The following is a 21,115-nucleotide window of genomic DNA, read 5'->3' on the forward strand; positions in this document are numbered from 1 at the left end:
TGGGGCTGCAGCCACAGACCAGAGGACTTCTATCTCCCGTATTTGAGAGGATGGGGCCGTGGCCACAGACCAGAGGACTTCTATCTCAAAGATCTGAGAGGACGGGGCCGAGACCACAGACCAGAAAAGTTCTATCTCCCAGACCTGAGAGGATAGGGTCGCAGCCACAGACTGGAGGACTTCTATCTCCCGTATCTGAGAGGATGGGGCCGCGGCCACAGACTGGAGGACTTCTATCTCCCGTATCTGAGAGGATGGGGCCGCGGCCAAAGACTAGAGGACTTCTATCTCCTGAATCTGACGGAATGGGGCTGCGGCCACAGACCAGATAACTTCTATCTCCCGGATCTGAGAGAATGGGGCCGAGACCACAGACTAGAGGACATCTATATCCCATATCTGAGAGAATGGGGCTGTGGCCACAGACCAGAGAACTATCTCCCAGAACTGAGAGGATGGGGCCACGGCCACAGACTAGAGGACTTCTATCTCCCATATCTGAGAGAATGGGTCTGCGGCCACAGACCAAAGAACTTCTATCTCCCAGATCTGAGATGATGGGCCACGGACACAGACTAGAGGACTTCTATATCCTGGATCTGAGAGGATGGGGCTGTGGCCACAGACTAGAGGACTTCTATGTCCAGGATCTGAGAGGATGGGGCCACAGACCAGAGAACTTCTATCTCCCATATCTGAGAGGATGGGGCCGTGGCCACAGACTAGAGGACTTCTATCTCCCGGATCTGAGAGGATGGGGCCACAGACCAGAGGACTTCCATCTCCCATATCTGAGAGGACAAGGCTGCACCCACATCCTCTCAGATGCGGGAGATAGCAGTCCTCTAGTCTGTGGTCGTGGCCCCATCCTCAGATCTGGGAGATAGAAGTCCTTTAGATCCCTCCATGAGAATGATGAAGGATCTGTATATGACACACCATACTGCATGTGTAGAGCCAGAACTTTTCCTATTATGGGGATCAAACAGCTGCCATCTTCCCAAATGTCTCTTCTGTTGATTCAGCAAATTTGAGTGAGGTAAGGAAGTAACTGTGCTTACACAGGGGTCACATTAACCATTTGCCAACCGATGTGTGGACGAGGCCACTCGCCTATCTATAGGGGGGTATCTTGCCTCATGTACATGCTCACCAATGCCCGGGACCGGGTGGGGCCATGTGAAAGCCAACAGTGAGGTGGAACCGTGGCTTGGAGATGAGCCATACACTGTGTACAGAAGTCAAACATCCAAAGTCCCTCTGTGAACCGTTCTGTCCCTACGCCAGACACTGCTGCTGACCAGCTACTGTCACATTCCCACCAGCTCAAGGTTACCCGTGGCAGCTACTCCCCTCTGACTCTCTTTCTGAGTTGTGGTGGCCTTCCTCTTCACCCCGTGTGTGCTTTAAGGGCCCTGTTCTTCTGGATACACCATCTACCTTCATACACCATTTTGAGTAACTTCAGACCAGGCTGCAACAATACAGTTCCAAACAATCATAGAGCCCCAACTAAAGTCTCTAGACTGCCCAGGCACACCGCAACAGGTAGAAGTCCATTTCTGGAAAGCCTTCGTTGCAAACTTTAATTGATTTTCTCTTTATTCCACTTCCAGGGAGATTAGCTGCAGTGCCATGGGCTGTAAACCTCCTGACAATGTTGTGCACAGTGGCCACGGGAACATTGAGATCTCTGGAGATGGACTTGTCACCTTGAGGTTGTCCATGCTTTTTCACCATATTTGTTCTCCAATTCTCAGACAACTCTTTGCTGCTCTTCCTCTTCTCCCAGCTCCATGTGGCACACAGAGACACACAACACAAAGGTGGAGGCCATTTTTCACCATTTTCCCTGGTTGTCAGTGTGATTCCTATATTGTCAGCACCTGGCCATGGATACGGGGGAGTTTAATGACAAATTACAGGAGCGACACAGACTTGGAATGAAATGATTTCTTACAATTTGGAGAAAGTGCCATTGTCTGGTCCATTTTGGGAGGTTTTGCATGGAATGTGTCCAATTTGGATTTTCGTTTCTCTACTTTTTTGTGTCATACCGATACAAACCAAAGAACAGCAATTTTCGGGGTGAAGTGGTGCGTTATCCGACAGAAATGCAGGAAACTGAAGAAGACCGCAAAATAGATCCAGAGAGTGATGTGACACTTTGAATACTACACTTAGTTGGCGCCCTCTGCTGTTTTTCAGTCACAAGGTGAGTTGCTGCAGCAGGGGCTGATCTGTGTCAGACATTTGTGGATAAGTACTGCACAGGCACCAGGATTTGCATGACTGTGTCATCTCTGAGCCGACACCTCAGTCTGGGAAACAGATGATGACCCTGGATTGATGTCTGAATAAAGATGGCGCCGTTCTTCTAGCAGATGACGGCATTGTCAGTCCTGTGATCTCTGGGAGAGGTAATGAATACCTGGAAGGGTGTCACTGAAGAGGCTGCATGGGAAATCTATCGGATGACAGGTCCCCTTTAGCGGGGTGTTTCTATGGGGCGTCTTGCAGAGACCTTCCAGCTGAGATGGAAGGAGAATTCTCCGACGTTAAATCTTTATTTTCCCGGAAATAAAACCTTCCCAGGCCGGTGCGATGATCGGACGCGCGATGATCATTCCCGCGGGAGGCGCATCGGTTGGTGCGTGGCGGTGACTCCAGCGACGATCCCGGCTCTCACGTCCTTTCTGTATCTTCTATGATTTGGATCCTCACGATGGCGCTCTTGTTACAGACAAATGGCGGCCGGCTCGCCGACAACCTCGGAATAGACAGAAATATATGTTAATGGGCGCAGAAAAGGAAACAAAGAAAAGACCACTCTGAGCATCAATCAATCGCTGGCTCCACCGGCCTAAGCGCAGGTACAAGCGAGCGCGCCGCCGCTCCAGCGGGATCAGGGCGCCGCGCCGCCGGCCTGTCATGGTGACTTTGACGCAGATAACGAGGAAAAAATCCGCCTTTTATCTGATGTCTTTAGTAAGTATTCCCTCTGAGCTTTATTACAGGGGGAAAAAATGTATGCAAATCCAACGCTCCCCCGCGGGCGCTTACCGTACGACCGCGCACAACTGACACGACCGCCAACATCTACAGGGCCCAGCGACGCTCTCCGGCTCCGAAACACAAGTAATAAAGTCGCTGCCATTTTTTTTTTTAATGCAATGCGTTCATTTTGGACGCCAATTATATTTATACAGTTGTGACCAAAATTATTCAACCCCCACTGAAATTGAGTGTTTTGGCCAGTTTGACATTGCTTTTGATCATTCAGTCATCTTGCTTACATTTACATTAAAGAGGCACTTGTAGGTCAGACAAATATAACATAACAGTTATAATGAAATAACCACAAATGTCTTTTCTGTGCTCACAGCATTATCAGTTTTATTCAACCCCCAAGTGACATTCAATCTTAGTACTTAGTACAGCATCCTTTTACAGTTATAACAGCTTTTAAACGTGAAGCATAGCTTGACACAAGTGTCTTGCAGCGATCTACGGGTATCTTCGCCCATTCTTCATGGGCAAAGGCCTCCAGTTCAGTCACATTCTTAGGCTTGCGCACTGCAACTGCTTTCTTTAAGTCCCACCAGAGGTTCTCAATCGGATTTAAGTCTGGTGACTGCGATGGCCACTCCAAAATGTTCCAGCCTTTCCTCTGCAACCATGCTCTAGTGGACTTGGAGGTATGCTTGGGATCATTGTCCTGTTGAAAGGTCCAACGTCTCCCAAGCCTCAGGTGTGTGACGGACTGCATCACGTTTCCATCCAATATCTCCTGGTACTGAAGAGAATTCATGGTACCTTGCACACGCTGAAGCTTCCCTGTACCTGCAGAAGCAAAACAGCCCCAAAGCATGATTGACCCTCCACCATGCTTCACAGTAGGCAAGGTGTTCTTTTCATCATAGGCCTTGTTCTTCCTCCTCCAAACATAGCGTTGATCCATGGGCCCAAACAGTTCTAATTTTGTTTCATCAGTCCACAGAACACTATCCCACAACTTTTGTGGTTTGTCCACATGGCTTTTGGCATACTGCAGTCGACTCTTCTTATTCTTTGGAGACAGCAAGGGGGTACGCCTGGGAGTTCTGGCACGGAGGCCTTCATTACGCAGTGTGCGTCTTATTGTCTGGGCTGAAACTTCTGTACCCACATCTGACAAATCTTTTCTCAGTTCCTCAGCAGTCACACGGGGACTTCTCTCCACTCTACGCTTCAGGTAGCGCACAGCAGTCGAAGTCAGCATCTTCTTTCTGCCACGACCAGGTAGCGTTTCAACAGTGCCCTTTGCCTTGAATTTGCGAATGATGCTTCCTAAGGTGTCTCTTGGTATGTTTAACATCTTTGCAATCTTCTTATAGCCATTGCCCTTCCTGTGAAGAGAAATCACCTCTTCTCTTGTCTTCCTGGACCATTCTCTTGCCTTCACCATGTTTGTAACCACACCAGTAAATGTCTAGAAGGAGCTGAGTATCACAGTCATTTTAAAGCTGCCTAATTGGTGCTTATTATGCTTGATTGCTGCTCGGTGACATCCACAGGTGTTTTCAATACCTGATGGAAAGCACCTGTATGAACCTCTGTTCTTCAGAGTGGTAGTCTTTAAGGGGTTGAATAATTGTGGCAATGAAGAAACCACATAAGAACCATTTACTACTGTATTACATAAACAATTGATGTCATTTTAGTTGCATTTGGGTAGTTACAACGTCCTTGTAGGATTTGATTCTGAATACAATTCCAAATGTACACTATAGTCCCTAAACCCCTTTACAGCATTGGGGGTTGAATAATTTTGGTCACAACTGTAGGAAAATGCCGATTTTCTACGTAACATTTATATTTTGTTTTGCGTTTATTTAAAATTTTATGGATTTCTATCCTTTGTGACTCGGGAAGAATATATACTTCCAGAGTCACAAAGGATAGAAATCCACTTCAAGAGCACCAAAGGCCTTTGCAAACCCAGATATCACCCTGTAAAAATGCAGAGAGCAGAGCTGTGGGAGGGGCTGAGCAGGCTCCACCCACTACAGGCTGCCTTCAGAAAACCTCAGGAGGGGGCAGAGATAAGACCAGTCCCCCTGCACAAGGAGAGAGAGCGGAGCTGTGGGAGGGGCTGAGCAGGCTCCACCCAATACAGGCTGCCTTCAGAAAACCGCAGGAGGGGGCGGATGCAAGACCAGTCCCCCTGCACAGGTAGAGAGAGCAGAGCTGTGGGAGGGGCTGAGCAGGCTCCACCCTCTACAGAAAACTACAGGAGGGGGCGGAGACAAGACCAGTCCCCCTGCACAGGTAGAGAGAGCAGAGCTGTGAGAGGGGCTGAGCAGGCTCCACCCTCTACAGAAAACTACAGGAGGGGGCGGAGACAAGACCAGTCACCCTGCATAAAGAGCAAGCAGAGCTTTGGGAGGGGCCCAGCAGGCTCCACCCTCTACAGAAAACTACAAGAGGGGGAGGAGACAACACCAGTCCCCCTGCACAAGGAGAGAGAGCAGAGCTGTGGGAGGGGCTGAGCAGGCTCCACCCACTACAGGCTGTCGTCTAAAACCGCAGGAGGGGGCGGAGACAAACCCAGCCTGGTATAAACTATTTTTTATTACAGGAGGCCCCTCCCACTACAGGATCCCTGCAGGAAACTACAGGAGGGGGCAGAGAAAAGAGTCATCTTGCACAAGAAGAGAGAGCAGAGCTGTGGGAGGGGTCCAGTAGACTCCACCCTCTACAGAAAACTACAGGAGAGGGCGGAGACAAGACCAGTCCCCCTGCACAAGGAGAGAGAGCAGAGCTGTGGGAGGGGCCCAGTAGGCTCCACCCTCTACAGAAAACTACAGGAGGGGGCGGAGATAAGACCAGTCACCCTGCACAAAAAGAGAGAGAGCAGAGCTGTGGGAGGGGTCCAACAGGCTCCACCCACTACAGGCTGCCAGTCTAAAACTACAAAAGGGGGTGGAGACAAGAACAGTCACCCTGCAGAGGGAGAGAGAGAGAGCAGAGCTGTGGGAGGGACTCGGCATGCTCTATCCTCCACAGAAATCTACAGGATGGGGCAGAGACAAAACCAGTCCCCCCCACAAGGAGAGAGAGCAGAGCTGTGGGAAAGACTGAGCAGGCTCCACCCACTACAAGAGGGGGCGAAGGCAAGAGCAGTCACCGTGCACAAGGACAGAGAGCAGCAGTGGGCGGTCTTTATTGCAGGAAGCTCCAGCAGAGAGGCAAGGTAACACCGGATTCATCTGGAAGGGATACACAACGATCGCCAAGGGGCATATTTGCAAAAAAAAATGTTCATATCTGCCTGTCCATTGAAGCTGCCTGTAAATTTGTTCTGTGCGAATGGGAGAAATCGAATGTTCTCAGGCTACACTCTGCAATTCGAATGTGTGAATGCCGAACATATCACATTATGGCCACTAGATGGTACTGAGGAGCATAATTATTTCCTGTGATAGCGCCATCTAGTGGCCGGGATGTGGTATGTTCCTATACCATAATGTGGTATATTTATCTATAAAGAATATTTTTTGCCTTTTTTGCTTTCTCTGGGTGGAGTGTCTTCTGGGCTCCTTGAGGTCGATTGTGGCAATCGATTTGATATTGCGATCGGTAAATGTTTGTGACTCTTTCCCCAAATTTGGTGTCTCAGATTACAGGTTTATGTTATTTTATGCCTGGAAGGGCCCCATACCATCATATATATCTTTATGTATAGTATGTGTTTCCTTCCCTTTTTGTTCTTTAGAAAACCTCCCTCCTGGAGACGCACCTTTACGAAACGCGTTTATGAAATTTGAACTCCTCCACAGCCTACGTTTTCAATCCCTACACTAAACCATGCCATATTATATGTATTTATATCTTGGTATATGTAGATTATGTTTTTTTTCATTTTTTGTTCTTTAGAACACCCACTTCCTGAAGACACGCCTTTACGAAACGCGTTGAGATATTGGAACTCCTCCACAGACATTTTCAATCCCTACACTACATCACGCCATATTATATGTATTTATATCTTGTTATATGTAGATTATAGTTTTTTCGTTTTTTATTCTTTAGAACACCCACTTCCTGAAGACGCATCTTTACGAAACGCGTTGAGTAATTGGAACTCCTCTGATGCCTACATTTTCAATCCCTACACTACACCATGATATATTATATGTATTTATATCTTGTTATATGTAGATTATGCTTTTTTTCTTAATTTTTTGTTCTTTAGAACTCCACTTCCTGAAGACACACCTTTACGAAACGCGTTGAGATATTGGAACTCCTCCACAGCCTACATTTTCAATCCCTACACTACACCATGATATATTATATGTATTTATATCTTGTTATATGTAGATTATGCTTTTTTCTTCATTTTTTGTTCTTTAGAACACCCACTTCCTGAAGACGCATCTTTACGAAACGCGTTGAGTAATTGGAACTCCTCTGATGCCTACATTTTCAATCCCTACACTACACCATGATATATTATAGGTATTTATATCTTGTTATATGTAGATTATGTTTTTTTTCATTTTTTGTTCTTTAGAACACCCACTTCCTGAAGACACACCTTTACGAAACGCGTTGAGATATTGGAACTCCTCCACAGCCTGCATTCTCAATCCCTACACTACATCACGCCATATTATATGTATTTATATCTTGTTATATATAGATTGTTTTTTTTCTTCATTTTTTGTTCTTTAGAACTCACCCCTCCTGAAGACGCACCTTTACAAAACGCGTTGAGATATTGGAACTCCTCCACAGCCTACGTTTTCACACACTATGTGATATATATAATGTATATGTTTGCTGTACATCTGGATGGCCGAGTTCACGACAAGTGAATAATATTGATTATTTGGTTTTAATGACATCTAAAAGTGGGCGGGATATCTTAGGCAGCAAGTGAACATGTTGACCCCAAAGTTGATGTGTTGGAAGCAGAAAACATGGATAAGTGTAAGGATTGGAGGGACTTTGACAAGGATCAAATTGTAATGTCTAGACGACTGGGTCAGAGCAACTCCAAAACTGCAGCCCTTGTGGGATGTTCCAGGTCTGCAGTGGTCAGGACCGACCAAAAGTGGTCCAAGGAAGGAGAACCGGTGATAGGGTCATGGGCGGCCAAGGCTCATTGATGGAGGTGGGGGGAGGGAAGGCTCATTGATGAAGGTGGGGGGGTGCTCATTGTTGGAGGTGGAGAGGGAAGGCTCATTGATGGAGTTGGGAAGGGGGAGGCTTATTGGTGGAGGTGGTGAGAGAAGGCTCATTGATGGAGTTGGGAAGGGGGAGACTCATTGATGGAGGTGGAAAGAGAAGGCTCATTGATGGAGGTGGGGATGGAAGGCTCATTGATGGAGGTGTGGGGGAGACTTATTGATGGAGGTGGTGAGGGAAGGCTCACTGATGGAGATGAAGTGGGAGGCTCATTGATGGAGAAGAGGTGGGAGACTCATTGATAGAGGTGAGACTGATGCTGACTGATTGAGGTGGGGTGGGGGAAGATAATTGATGGAGGTGGGTAGGGGAGGTTGATTGATGGAGGTGAGGTGGGGAAGGCTCATTGATAGAGGTGGGGGGAGGGAAGGCTCATTGATGAAGGTGGGGACGGAAATCTCATTGATGAAGGTGGGGGAGAGGCTCATTGATGGAGGTGAGGAGGGAAGGCTCATTGATGGAGGTGAAGGGGGAGGCTCATTGATGGAGAAGAGGGGGGAGACACATTGATAGAGGTGAGAGGGATGCTGATTGATGGAGGTGGGGTGGGGGAGGCTGATTGATGGAGGTAGGGAAGGGGAGGTTGATTGATGGAGGTAAGGTGGGGAAGGCTCATTGAGAGAGGTGGGGGGGAAGCTCATAGATGGAGGTGGGGAGGGAAGTCTCACTGATACAGGTGGGAAGGGGGAAGGCTCATTGATGGAAGTGGGGGAGGGAAGGCTCATTGATTGAGGTGGGGAGGGAAAGCTGATTGATGGAGGTGGGGAAGGAAGGCTCATTGATGGGGGTGAGGAGGGAAGACTCATTGATAGAAATGGGGAGGGAAGGCTCATTGATGGAGGTGGGAGGGAGGCACATTTATGGAGGTGAGGGGGAAGGCTCATTAATGGAGGTGGGGAGGCTCATTGATGGAGGTGGGGAGGGAAGTCTCATTGATGGAGGTGGGGAGGGGGAAGGCTCATTGATGGAGGAGGGGGAGAAGGCTCATTGATAAAGGTGGGGTGGAGGCTCATTGATGGTGGGGAGGAAGGCTCATTGATTGAGATGGGGAGGGAAGGCTGATTGATGGAGGTGGGGAGGGAAGGCTCATTGATGGAGATGAGGAAAGAAGACTCATTGGTAGAGGTGGGGAGGGAAGGCTCATTGATGGATGTGGGTGGGAGGCTCATTGATGGAGGTGAGGAGGAAGGCTCATTGAAGGAGGTGGGAAAGCTCAATGATAGAGGTGGGGGGAGGCTGGTCTGTGTATTCTGATTCAATAGAAGAGCTACTGGAGCTCAAATTGCTGAATAAAGCTCATGCTGGTTCCGATAGAGCATCGCCATTTGTTGTGCATGGGGCTGTGTAGCCGCAGACTGGTCAGGGTGCCCATGCTGACCCATGTCCACAGCCAAAAGCACCTACAATGGGCACGTGAGCATCAGGACTGGCGGAGCAATGGAAGAAGGTGACCTGCTCTGATGAATTCAAGAATGGTTTGAAGAAAGAACGAGTTTGAGGTGTTGACTTGGACTCTCCAGATCTCAATCCAATCAAGCATCTGTGGGATGTGCTGGAAAAAAAGTCCAATCCATGGAGGTCCCACCTCCCAATTTACATGACTTAAAGGATCTACTACTGACGGCTTGTGCCAGATACCACAGCGTACCTTCAGAGGTCTAGTGGAGTCCATGTCCCGATGGGTTATGGTGGATCTTAAAAATGTTATGGCCGATCGGTGTATCTTTTTTATATATGCGTTCAGGTTTTAACATGATCAACCCGATGTTGGGGTTCAGTCAGACTAAATAAATGTTAGGTTTCAGCATATCTGGTGTATGTTCATTTTTCGAGTCTCTAAAATCCCTCATCCCCCTTTGCTGTACTGAGGGACAGATGGATAGTTCTAGAGAGAAGTAAATGTAGGCTGACCTGAAGACCTGTGTGAAAGGACAATGACCCAGATACAGTCTTGCAGCAGGTCATCGTCTGGAGCCTCTATATTACTACTAAACAGATTGACCAGCATTGGCCCCAAGATAGGATGCTGGGGCCACCATTAAGAGGAGTCATTTCTCACTACTCTCTGGAACTGTTACCAGTTTCCTTTCCATGTACATACAACTTCTGCATCTCCACCAGACCGTATTTTATGGATGAAATCTTTATCAGGTACAGTATCAGGTGCCAGGTCTGGTCCTTCTTGGCAATGCCATGGCCAGATACAGATTTGACCAATTTTCCACAGTTGTAGAACTCAAAGCTTTGTCCTCCTGATGTTCCTCGGTTGTATGTACAGAGAAAGAGAATGAAAACTTTTTTTTTCTTTGTAGCAGATATTAAAATAATAAAGAAGTAAATACTCGTCATGGTCCTCCAATGGATCATATTGTAGTCATGATGAAATCTTTATCAGGTACAGTATCAGGTACCAGGTCTGGTCCTTCTTGGCACTGCCATGGCCAGATACAGACTTGACCAATTTTCTGCAGTTGTAGAACTCAAAGCTTTGTCCTCCTGACGTTCCTCGGTTGTATGTACAGAGAAAGAGAGCAAAAACCTTTTTTTTCTTTGTAGCAGCTCTTTAGAACTTCCCTCTCCTGAAGACGCACCTTTATGTAACACGTTGAGATATTGGAACTCCTCCACAGCCTACATTTTCAATCCCTACACTACACCAGACCGTATTTTATGGATGAAACCTTTATCAGGTACAGTATCAGGTGCCAGGTCTGGTCCTTCTTGGCATAGCCATGGCCGGATACAGATTTGACCAATTTTCCACTCAAAGCTTTGTCCTCCTGACGTTCCTCGGTTTTATGTACAGAGAAAGAGAACGAAGACCTTTTTTTCTTTGTAGCAGATATAAAAATAATAAGGAAGTAAATACTCGACATGGTCCTCCAATGGATTATATTGTAGTCACAATGAAACCTTTATCAGGTACCAGGTAAGGACCTTCTTGGCACGGCCATGGCCGTATATTATGGTTCAAACCTTAATCAGGTACAGTATCAGGTACCAGGTCTGGTCCTCCTTGGCACTGCCATGGCCAGATACAGATTTGACCAATTTTCCGCAGTTGTAGAACCCAAAGCTTTGTCCTCCTGACGTTCCTCGGTTCTATGTACAGAGAAAGAGAATGAAAACCTTTAGCAGATATAAAAATAATAAGGAAGTAAATACTCGACATGGTCCTCCAATGATTCATATTGTAGTCACGATGAAATCTTTATCAGGTACCAGGTCAGGTGCTTCTTGGCACAGCCATGGCCGGATACAGATTTGACCAATTTTCCACTCAAAACTTTGTCCTCCTGACGTTCCTCGGTTGTATGTACAGAGAAAGAGAACGAAGACCTTTTTTTCTTTGTAGCAGATATAAAAATAATAAGGAAGTAAATACTTGACATGGTCCTTCAATGGATCATATTGTAGTCACAATGAAACCTTTATCAGGTACCAGGTCAGGTCCTTCTTGGCACGGCCATGGCCGTATATTATGGATGAAACCTTTATCAGGTACCAGGTCAGGTCCTTCTTGGCACGGCCATGGCCGTATTTTATGGATGAAACCTTTATCAGGTACCAGGTCTGGTCCTCCTTGGCATGGCCATGGCCGTATTTTATGGATAAAACCTTTATCAGGTACAGTATCAGGTACCAGGTCTGGTCCTCCTTGGCACTGCCATGGCCAGATACAGACTTGACCAATTTTCCGCAGTTGTAGAACTCAAAGCTTTGTCCTCCTGACGTTCCTCGGTTGTATGTACAAAGAAAGAGAATGAAAACCTTTAGCAGATATAAAAATAATAAGGAAGTAAATACTCGACATGGTCCTCCAATGGATCATTTTGTAGTCACGATGAAATCTTTATCTGTTCCCCGGTAATCCATCCCCATCGTTGGATTTTCACTTCACTAGAAGGAAGGAAAATATCAATTTTCATGTCTTGAAAACTCCCCACCATCATTAACTGGGAAGCCCCGCCGTGCTCCCGGATTAATAATTTATCTATCGTCAGAGAGATTGCGCCTTACGATGCTAAGCTGCGTTGGGTATGGTGATGGCTGCCAATGACTTTCTGATACTCGACAGGACGCCATCCCGGATCAAAGCCTTGCAGCACCTACTTGGGTTGTGCTAAATAAAGCTTCTCCTTAATGTTTCGCACAGGATCTGGCAGAAGTTTTGTACTTCTTTTAAGCTGGTTGAAAGAAATCGCATCAGCGGCGCTCGGAGCCTGTGGTCTGGTGCCGGAGTAAACGCTCATCAAACATTGAAAGACTTTCTATCTCCGACATGTCTAACTCCTTCCAAATCCAAAGGAAATCATCATTAGCTGAAATGACGGCTCTGATATCGCAGAGAAGATGATCCGCGCCTCAGACATGAATTACATCACCTCTTCAGATACTTCAGTCTTTTTATAATGCTTTATTAAAGGGAAGCTCTTCTCTTCCAAAAATGACTACTTTTTACTTTTTGGTATTACTATGTGATCCATGTGTTCAGTATATATACACAGTTGTGGTGAAAAGTCCGCCCCCCCCCCCTTGGAGAATTGGTAATATACAAGATGGACCAGGGGCGGACTGACAACTCATGGGGCCTCCGGACAATAGGGGATCATGGAGACCCTGTGTCCTTGCCCAAACTCAAAAAAGCCTATGAAAAAGGTATCGGGGGCATCTCATGGGGCCCCCTACTGACCCCGGGCCCTTGGGCAGTGCCTGAGTTTCCAAATGGTCAGTCCGCCCCTGGGAAGGACCATTTATAATGGATGGACCCATTTCTTGTATTTCTTATGGGATTCCAATTCCGTAACTGGAGGTGTTACCAGAATGGACCAATCATAAAACAGAACATGGCAGCAAGTAAACCAATGAATTGCAACTTGTTTGAAAGTCCGCCTCCCCTTGGAGAATTGGTAATATACAGGTTGGACCATTTATAATGGATGGACCCATTTCTTGTACTTTTTATGGGATTCCTATCCAGACTGGAAGGGGAGAAAGTGTCCGGACTGGAAGGGGGGGAAAGTGTCCGGACTGGAAGGGGGGAAAGTGTCCGGACTGGAAGGGGGGGAAAGTGTCCAGACTGGAAGGGGGGGAAAGTGTCCGGACTGGACGGGGGGGAAAGTGTCCGAACTGGAAGGGGGGGAAAGTGTCCGGACACGAAGGGGGGGAAAGTGTTTGGACTGGAAGGGGGGGAAAGTGTCCGGACTGGAAGTGGTTAATTGAGGGGATTGGGGTTGTGAGTGGTTATAGAAATGGGGGGGGGGACACAACTCTGAAGGTGGTTCTCACATGTTTAGGGGGGGGACTCTGGATAGGACTATCCCAGGATCTGGGCAGATGAAATCCGGACAGTGGGCGTGGCTAACAGTGTCCCGGGATCTTGCCCGTATCATCGGTAAGTAGGAACCGGGAGGTTGAGTTCTGTAAGATGGCAGATTTTTCTTTGCTGTTGTTCTACATCCGAAGAAAACCGGAGAACTCATCCAACCCAAGTCACAGCGTCCATCCGAGCAATCCTTGGATCTACCGACTTCAAAGACGTCTTCTATCTCGGCGTCCCCTCCGGAAAATTCCTCCGATGGAAGGGAAGCAGATTCTCTCTTCTACACATCATTTCGTAAAACACGGAGCCCCCCGGAGGGAGGACGCTGCTTTCCTTCCCATATTGTAGAAAGTTTGTAGCGGTGATGCCGGAGACAAAGGAAAGTAAAAAAAATTTGCACCATAAACACACAACTCTGACGGCCCAGCGGTGGGCGAGACGTTACAGAAATATTAATGATACATTTCCAGGTAAATGGAATCAGAAGCTGAATCCTGTCTCATGGTTGTGCAAACATTGATTTTGTCCAAGGGGGGGTGTCAATCCATTTATGGTTTGTAGAGCCAACCTGCCCCTCCCCCTTTATTCTGTGCCACCATGTTAAATGCAGTATATACGTCATCAAGGGCCGGGTACTGCTTCCTCATTTTCTGGACTGGACTGCCCCTGACATCCACGCCAGATCACATACATGCACTTTATGAAGTCTGGCACAGTTTGTGCATGTGTGACCTTTGCCATGGATTTAGCAAAGTGAGTGTCGTTACGTCACCCAATAGTCACATCTCATGGGATCTCGCAGTTTGCACACGAGAGGTCCCTGGAGGTCCTGGTGAATTAGCCTTTCCCAAGGGGCAGCTGGGAGTCCCCGGTGATGTAGCCTTGCTGGGGCAGCTGGGAGACTTTGGTGATATAAACTTCCCAGGGGGCAGCTGAGAGGTCCTGGTGATGTAGCCTTCGCAGAGGCAGCTGGGAGACCCCGGTGATGTAGCCTTCCCAGGGGGCAGCTGAGAGGTCCTGGTGATGTAATCTTCTCAGAGGCAGCTGGGAGACCCCCGGTGATGTAGCCTTCCCAGGGGGAAGCTGAGAGGTCCTGGTAATGTAGCCTTCCCAGAGGCAGCTGGGAGATCCCGGTGATGTAGCCTTGCTGGGGCAGCTGAGAGGTCCTGGTGATGTAGCCTTCTCAGAGGTAGCTGGGAGACCCCGGTGATGTAGCCTTCCTAGGGAGCAGCTGAGAGGTCCTGGTGATGTAGTCTTCCCAGAGGCAGCTGGGAGACCCCGGTGATGTAGCCTTGCTTTTTAAGTGGGAGAACTTGCACAATTGGTGGCTGACTAAATACTTTTTTGCCCCACTGTATATTGTGTAGGTTGTTGGGAGCATGCAACGAGCTCTTGGTCTTACTCCACTCCTGCCGCCCAACATTGAGTCTCTATTGCCAGGCAAGGAAGGCGACACCTCATTGTGTCTCTTGGCTGTTAGTGGACACTTTTTTTGCCCAGCCAGCACCTTCATGACCAGGCTATGAGCTCTGGGTGACAGAACCCCCTCCCTTTGACGTGGTCACTGGGAGTGCACCTATTGTCCCAGTTTACTTTTCCTGTCACATTGGACCATCCCGTGTTATGTAGAGAGACCAATAGTGGAAGTCGGCCATCCCCGGAGCCAAGCCCAGTGTCTTCCTTCCTTTTGCGAGAAGTTTACTGTCAGGAATGGACTCAGCACTGGTGGTGGGACTCGCCTGCCGTGTGGGCTGCAGTACCAGAGCTGACCAGCAGGTGCTCTCAGCACTGGTGGTGGGACTCGCCTGCCGTGTGGGCTGCAGTACCAGAGCTGACCAGCAGGTGCTCTCAGCACTGGTGGTGGGACTCACCTGCCGTGTGGGCTGCAGTACCAGAGCTGACCAGCGGGTGCTCTCAGCACTGGTGGTGGGACTCACCTGCCGTGTGGGCTGCAGTACCAGAGCTGACCAGCGGGTGCTCTTAGCAGCCAGAAGCTCACAATCAGCCAAACCTGGGGCTGATTGTAGAAAGGTGTATATAAGGCATGACCAGGCCTGTGCTCTGGGCCTTGGTGTATGGTTTCCCATGAGCCTCTGTACCTGTATCCTGTGTTCCTGCTTTGTTGCTGACCCGGCTTGATCCTGATCTCTGTTGACCATCTCCTGTTCTGACTACTGGCTCATCCCTGACTATTCTTCTGCCTACTCCTATGATGTTTGACCTCCTGTTGCTGTACCTTGGCTTGTGACCCGTTTACTCTTTGCCTGCTGCTCTGTACTGATCTGCCTCCACCGTTACCGACCCGGCTTGTCTGACCACGCTAACTACTCTGCCATCCATCCATCCTGCACGGATCCAGCCGTATCTGCACATACCTCTGGCGGATCCCTCTACCACTAGCAGGTGTACTCAGGGGCCGCAACCTGGTCTCAGTCCTGCGCCAAGTCCATCCCCACCATCAGGGGCTCTGGTGAAAAGGCAGACTGGGGCTTAGACTCCGCGCCCTGGGGAATCCTGCCCTGAGGACCGCTAGAGGTACCACCAGGCAGTCGTTACAGAACCCTACGGCCGGCCTGACCGTTCCACCTCTCCAGCCCTGACTACGCCTGTGTTCCTGCTTCGTTGGAAGGTTGGATTGTTCACTGTGCGTTTATATATATATATCTGGGTGGCTAATAATAAACTGTATTATTACTGTACCTGAGACCTGCATTTCCCTGTGTCAGTCCACACCTTTCTGGTCATTCCTTGATTCCTGACATCTACACCCTCCAGCAGCCTCCTAGGATTCCATGGGGGAGCCACACCAGGTCCCCATCCCTGCCACGTGTGTCCCTTCTTCTGGGGGCAATGTTGCCCCCCTGAAATTTGCTGCCCTAGGCAAATGCCTTTTTTGCCTTGCGGTAAATACCCCTCTGGTCCTCGGTGCTTTTTTCCTTCAGCGGTCAGCAGAGATTGCCGTTTCTCCTTATCAAGACGGGCTTTCATTTCCATGCAGAAAGTGGTGTCACCCTCCTGGCTGTACTGTCTGGCAGAGGTTTATGAATCAGACAAGAATTAGAAACCCTTTCACACATCATGTGTGGGAATTCGGCTGTTTTCCCAAATCTGCAATCGGGGATTCACCTGAAGATGGCACCCCTTTACTTTTCTCATTTTCCTCAAAAGCCCCAATGGATAGTCCCGGAATGTGATGTCACTGAACCTTCACCGTCGGACGGTGGATATGAGCTTTGTGTGGATGTATGATTCATAATGAACTCCTCATGACAAGGCTGCTATGGGTGAAGAATGGAGCCCCGTACAATTCCAGGAACTGTCACGGGAATGAGAATGGATACGAGGCGAGCCGACAATACAAAATCCTGAAATATACGGACAGGGAATCTGCCTTTGGAGGGTACGGGTCCACCTACTAGACGTATACTCGTCCATTGATGGGCCCACCTCAGATCATTTATCTTCATCCATTTCCTGGGAAATTGAGGGTAGATGATCGGCAAGGAGAATACATTCTGAAATCGGGACCAACGTAAAGTTAGCGCCCCGAAAAATAAGACTTAAAACTGCTTTTATTTTGATTTAGAAGAGCGAGAACATCCCAGAAGGTGACAACCAGATCGTGTTTTGTATGGGCTTGGAAGGATGCCAATGGATGAAATGAGAAGATGGAAACGCACAACGACGGGGGAGATAAGGGCTCTCTGGAAGTGATGAGCTGAGAGGTTACAAAGTGACGCCATTATGGAAAACACCGGAGGTAAGCATGCCGAACCTCAGAGAGGGGGGATGGGGAAGGTTTTATCTATATTTCATCTGGGTTCAACCCCTCCCCCACCCTTTCCTCCAATGGGTTCCTTTTCTTTCTAGTATCTCCGTACTTTTTACTCCTGTGACCCTTATGACTTTCTGTTTTCCAGCAACCCCTGTGACTCCTGTGTCTCCAGAAACCCTGTGCCTCCAGTAATCCCTGTGACCCCTGTTCCTTTCGGCAACCCCTGTGACTCCTAGGTAAGTGACCCCTGTGTCTCCAGCAACCCCTGTGAATCCTAGGCCAGAGACCCCTCTGACTACTTTGCCTCCATTCACCCCTGTGACTCCTGTGTCTCCAACGACCCCTGTGACCCCTGTTCCTTTCAGCAACCCCTGTGACTCCTGTGCCACCAGCAACTCCTGCAACCCCTTTGCATCCTAGGTCAGTGACCCCTGTGACTCCTGTGCCTCCAGTGACCCCTGTGACTCCTGAGCCTCCAGCAATGCCTGTGACTCCTAGGCCAGTGGCCCCTTTGACTCCTGAGCCTCCAGCAACCCATGTGACTTATAGGCCAGTGATCCCTATGACTTCTGTGTCTCCAGCAACCCCTTTGAATCCTAGGCCAGAGACCCCTTTGCCTCCAGTGACCCCTGTGACTCCTTTGCCTCCAGTGACCCCTGTGACTCCTGCGTTGCCAGTAACCCCATGATTCATGTTCCTTTCAGCAACTCCATGACTCCTATGTCTCCAGAAACCCTTTTGAATTGTAGGCCAGTGACCCCTGTGACCCCTGTGACTCCTGCGCTCTAGACTTCTACTAGACTCCTAGAGGTGTGAGGGAGAACCATGCTGGATCCGCTGACCTGTAGGTATATTTATGCAGAATAACAAAACACCGAAGGTGAGGACCACATGGACTGTTATCACTGGGAGGAGGAAGTTCCTCCTTAAAGTGGTAGTTATGTCCCCTATAATTTTTTTGGGGAGGAACCCAGACCTTCAGCCCGCCGTACACCCTACAGCCTCCCCACCTCCACAGTCTGACCTCCGGCCCACCGTACGCCCTACAGCCTCCCCACCTCCACAGTCTGACCTCCAGCCCGCTGTACACCCTACAGCCTCCCCACCTCCACAGTCTGACCTCCAGCCCGCTGTACACCCTACAGCCTCCCCACCTCCACAGTCTGACCTCCAGCCCGCTGTACACCCTACAGCCTCCCCACCTCCACAGTCTGACCTCCAGCCCGCCGTACACCCTACAGCCTCCCCACCTCCACAGTCTGACCTCCAGCCCGCCGTACACCCTACAGCCTCCCCACCTCCACAGTCTGACCTCCAGCCCGCCGTACACCCTACAGCCTCCCCACCTCCACAGTCTGACCTCCAGCCCGCCGTACACCCTACAGCCTCCCCACCTCCACAGTCTGACCTCCAGCCCGCTGTACACCCTACAGCCTCCCCACCTCCACAGTCTGACCTCCAGCCCGCCGTACACCCTACAGCCTCCCCACCTCCACAGTCTGACCTCCAGCCCGCTGTACACCCTACAGCCTCCCAACCTCCACAGTCTGACCTCCGGCCCGCCTTACACCCTACAGCCTCCACAGTCTGACCTCCACGCAGTTTGCTTTTTGTCTGTTTTGCTGTGAGTTTTGTGTTTGTGATTATTTTTTTTTGGCCAACTTGTTGCTGGGCAGATTAAAAATGGAAAGTGCATCAAAAACGCAGCAAACGCATGAAAACGTGTAAAAATCACACTACATGCCTTTTTTTCTGCAGCGTCTCCAATGAAGTCTATTGAACCAAAAAACCTCAATGGTTTGCGCTTAATAAAAAGTCCCCGACCTTTCCAAAAACGCAGCGGCTGAAAAAAGCCTAGAGGTGACCTTGGCCCATAGGAGACCATGTTAAATGGACTGTAGTGCGTTTCTGCAAAAAAAAAAAAAAAGCCCTAAAAGACGCATTGGTGTGAACCAGGCCTCAATGGGGAGGTGTGTTTTTGGTGCATTTTTTTTTTTTTAAACCTCACCAAATATGCACCAAAAAAATGCGGAAAGCAGGATTTTTAACACCGCAAGGGAAGCACAAGGGAGCAGTGTGAAGTCATACATTGAATTTAAAGGGATGCATTTTTCTTGAGCTTTTCTTGCACCTTTTTTTTTTTTTACTTAGAAGCAAAAGCGCTGCAGAAACTGCTCAGTATGAAAGCAGCCTATTGGCCAAAAAAGGTGCTGAAAATAAATTTATATTCATTTAAATTCCTGATATTCATTAAAAAGTTGGATATAATATAACTATACAATATATATATATATATATACAGTATCCCCCAGAAGTGAGTCCCCCCCTCCCCCGGACTGTATACAATGTGTATATATATATATACAGTATCCCCCAGAAGTGAGTCCCCCCTCCCCCAGACTGTATACAATGTGTATATACAGTGAAGGAAATGTGTATTTGCCCCCCTCTGATGCTGAATGTTCGCCCCTCACACAGAAATGATCGGTCTAACAATGGAATGTTCGCCCCTCACACAGAAATGATCGGTCTAACAATGGAATGTTCGCCCCTCACACAGAAACGATCGGTCTAACAATGGAATGTTCGGTGTAACACTGAGAGACAGAATACAACAACAAATTCAGCAGAAATGCGTCTAACAAATGATGACGGATCTGCATGTTCATGAGGGAAAGAAGGATTTGATCCCCTATCATTCAGCAGGATTTCTGGCTCCCAGGTGTCTCTCATACAGGTAACAAGCTGAGATTAGAAGCAGTCTCTTAAAGGGAGTGCTGCTAATCTCAGCTTGTTACCTGTATGAAAGACACCTGGGAGCCAGAAATCCTGCTGAATGATAGGGGATCAAATCCTTCTTTCCCTCATGAACATGCAGATCAGTCATCATTTGTTAGACGCATTTCTGCTGAATTTGTTGTTGTATTCTGTCTCTCAGTGTTACACCGAACATTCCATTGTTAGACCGATCGTTTCTGTGTGAGGGGCGAACATTCCATTGTTAGACCGATCATTTCTGTGTGAGGGGCGAACATTCCATTGTTAGACCGATCATTTCTGTGTGAGGGGTGAACATTCAGCATCAGAGGGGAGCAAATACACATTTCCTTCACTGTATATATAGTATCTCCCAGAAGTGAGTCCCCACTGTATAATATACATTGTATACAGTCCGGGGGAGGGGGGACTCACTTCTGGGAGATATATATATATATATACATTGTATACAGTCCGGGGGAGGGGGGGACTCACTTCTGGGGGGTACTGTGTGTGTGTATATATATATCTCCCAGAAGTGAGTCCCCCCCTCCCCCGGACTGTATACAATGTATATATATATATATATATCTCCCAGAAGTGAGTCCCCCCTCCCCCGGACTGTATACAATGTATATATATATATCTCCCAGAAGTGAGTCCCCCCCTCCCCCGGACTGTATACAATGTATATATATATATATATATACAGTATCTCCCAGAAGTGAGTCCCCCCCTCCCCCGGACTGTATAATATATATATATATATATATATGTATATATTAGTATACAGTCCGGGGGAGGGGGGGACTCACTTCTGGGAGATACTGTGTGTGTGTGTGTGTGTGTGTGTGTGTGTGTGTGTGTGTGTGTGTGTGTGTGTGTGTGTGTGTATGTATGTATGTATGTATGTATGTATGTATGTGTATATATATATATATATATATATATATATATATATATATATATATATATATATATATATACACACATTGTATACAGTCCGGGGGAGGGGGGGACTCACT

The sequence above is a fragment of the Staurois parvus genome, unplaced genomic scaffold, assembly GCF_062004578.1.
Source record: "Staurois parvus isolate SC_StPar_1 unplaced genomic scaffold, SC_StPar_1.0 ptg002178l, whole genome shotgun sequence".
Classification (NCBI taxonomy): domain Eukaryota; kingdom Metazoa; phylum Chordata; class Amphibia; order Anura; family Ranidae; genus Staurois; species Staurois parvus.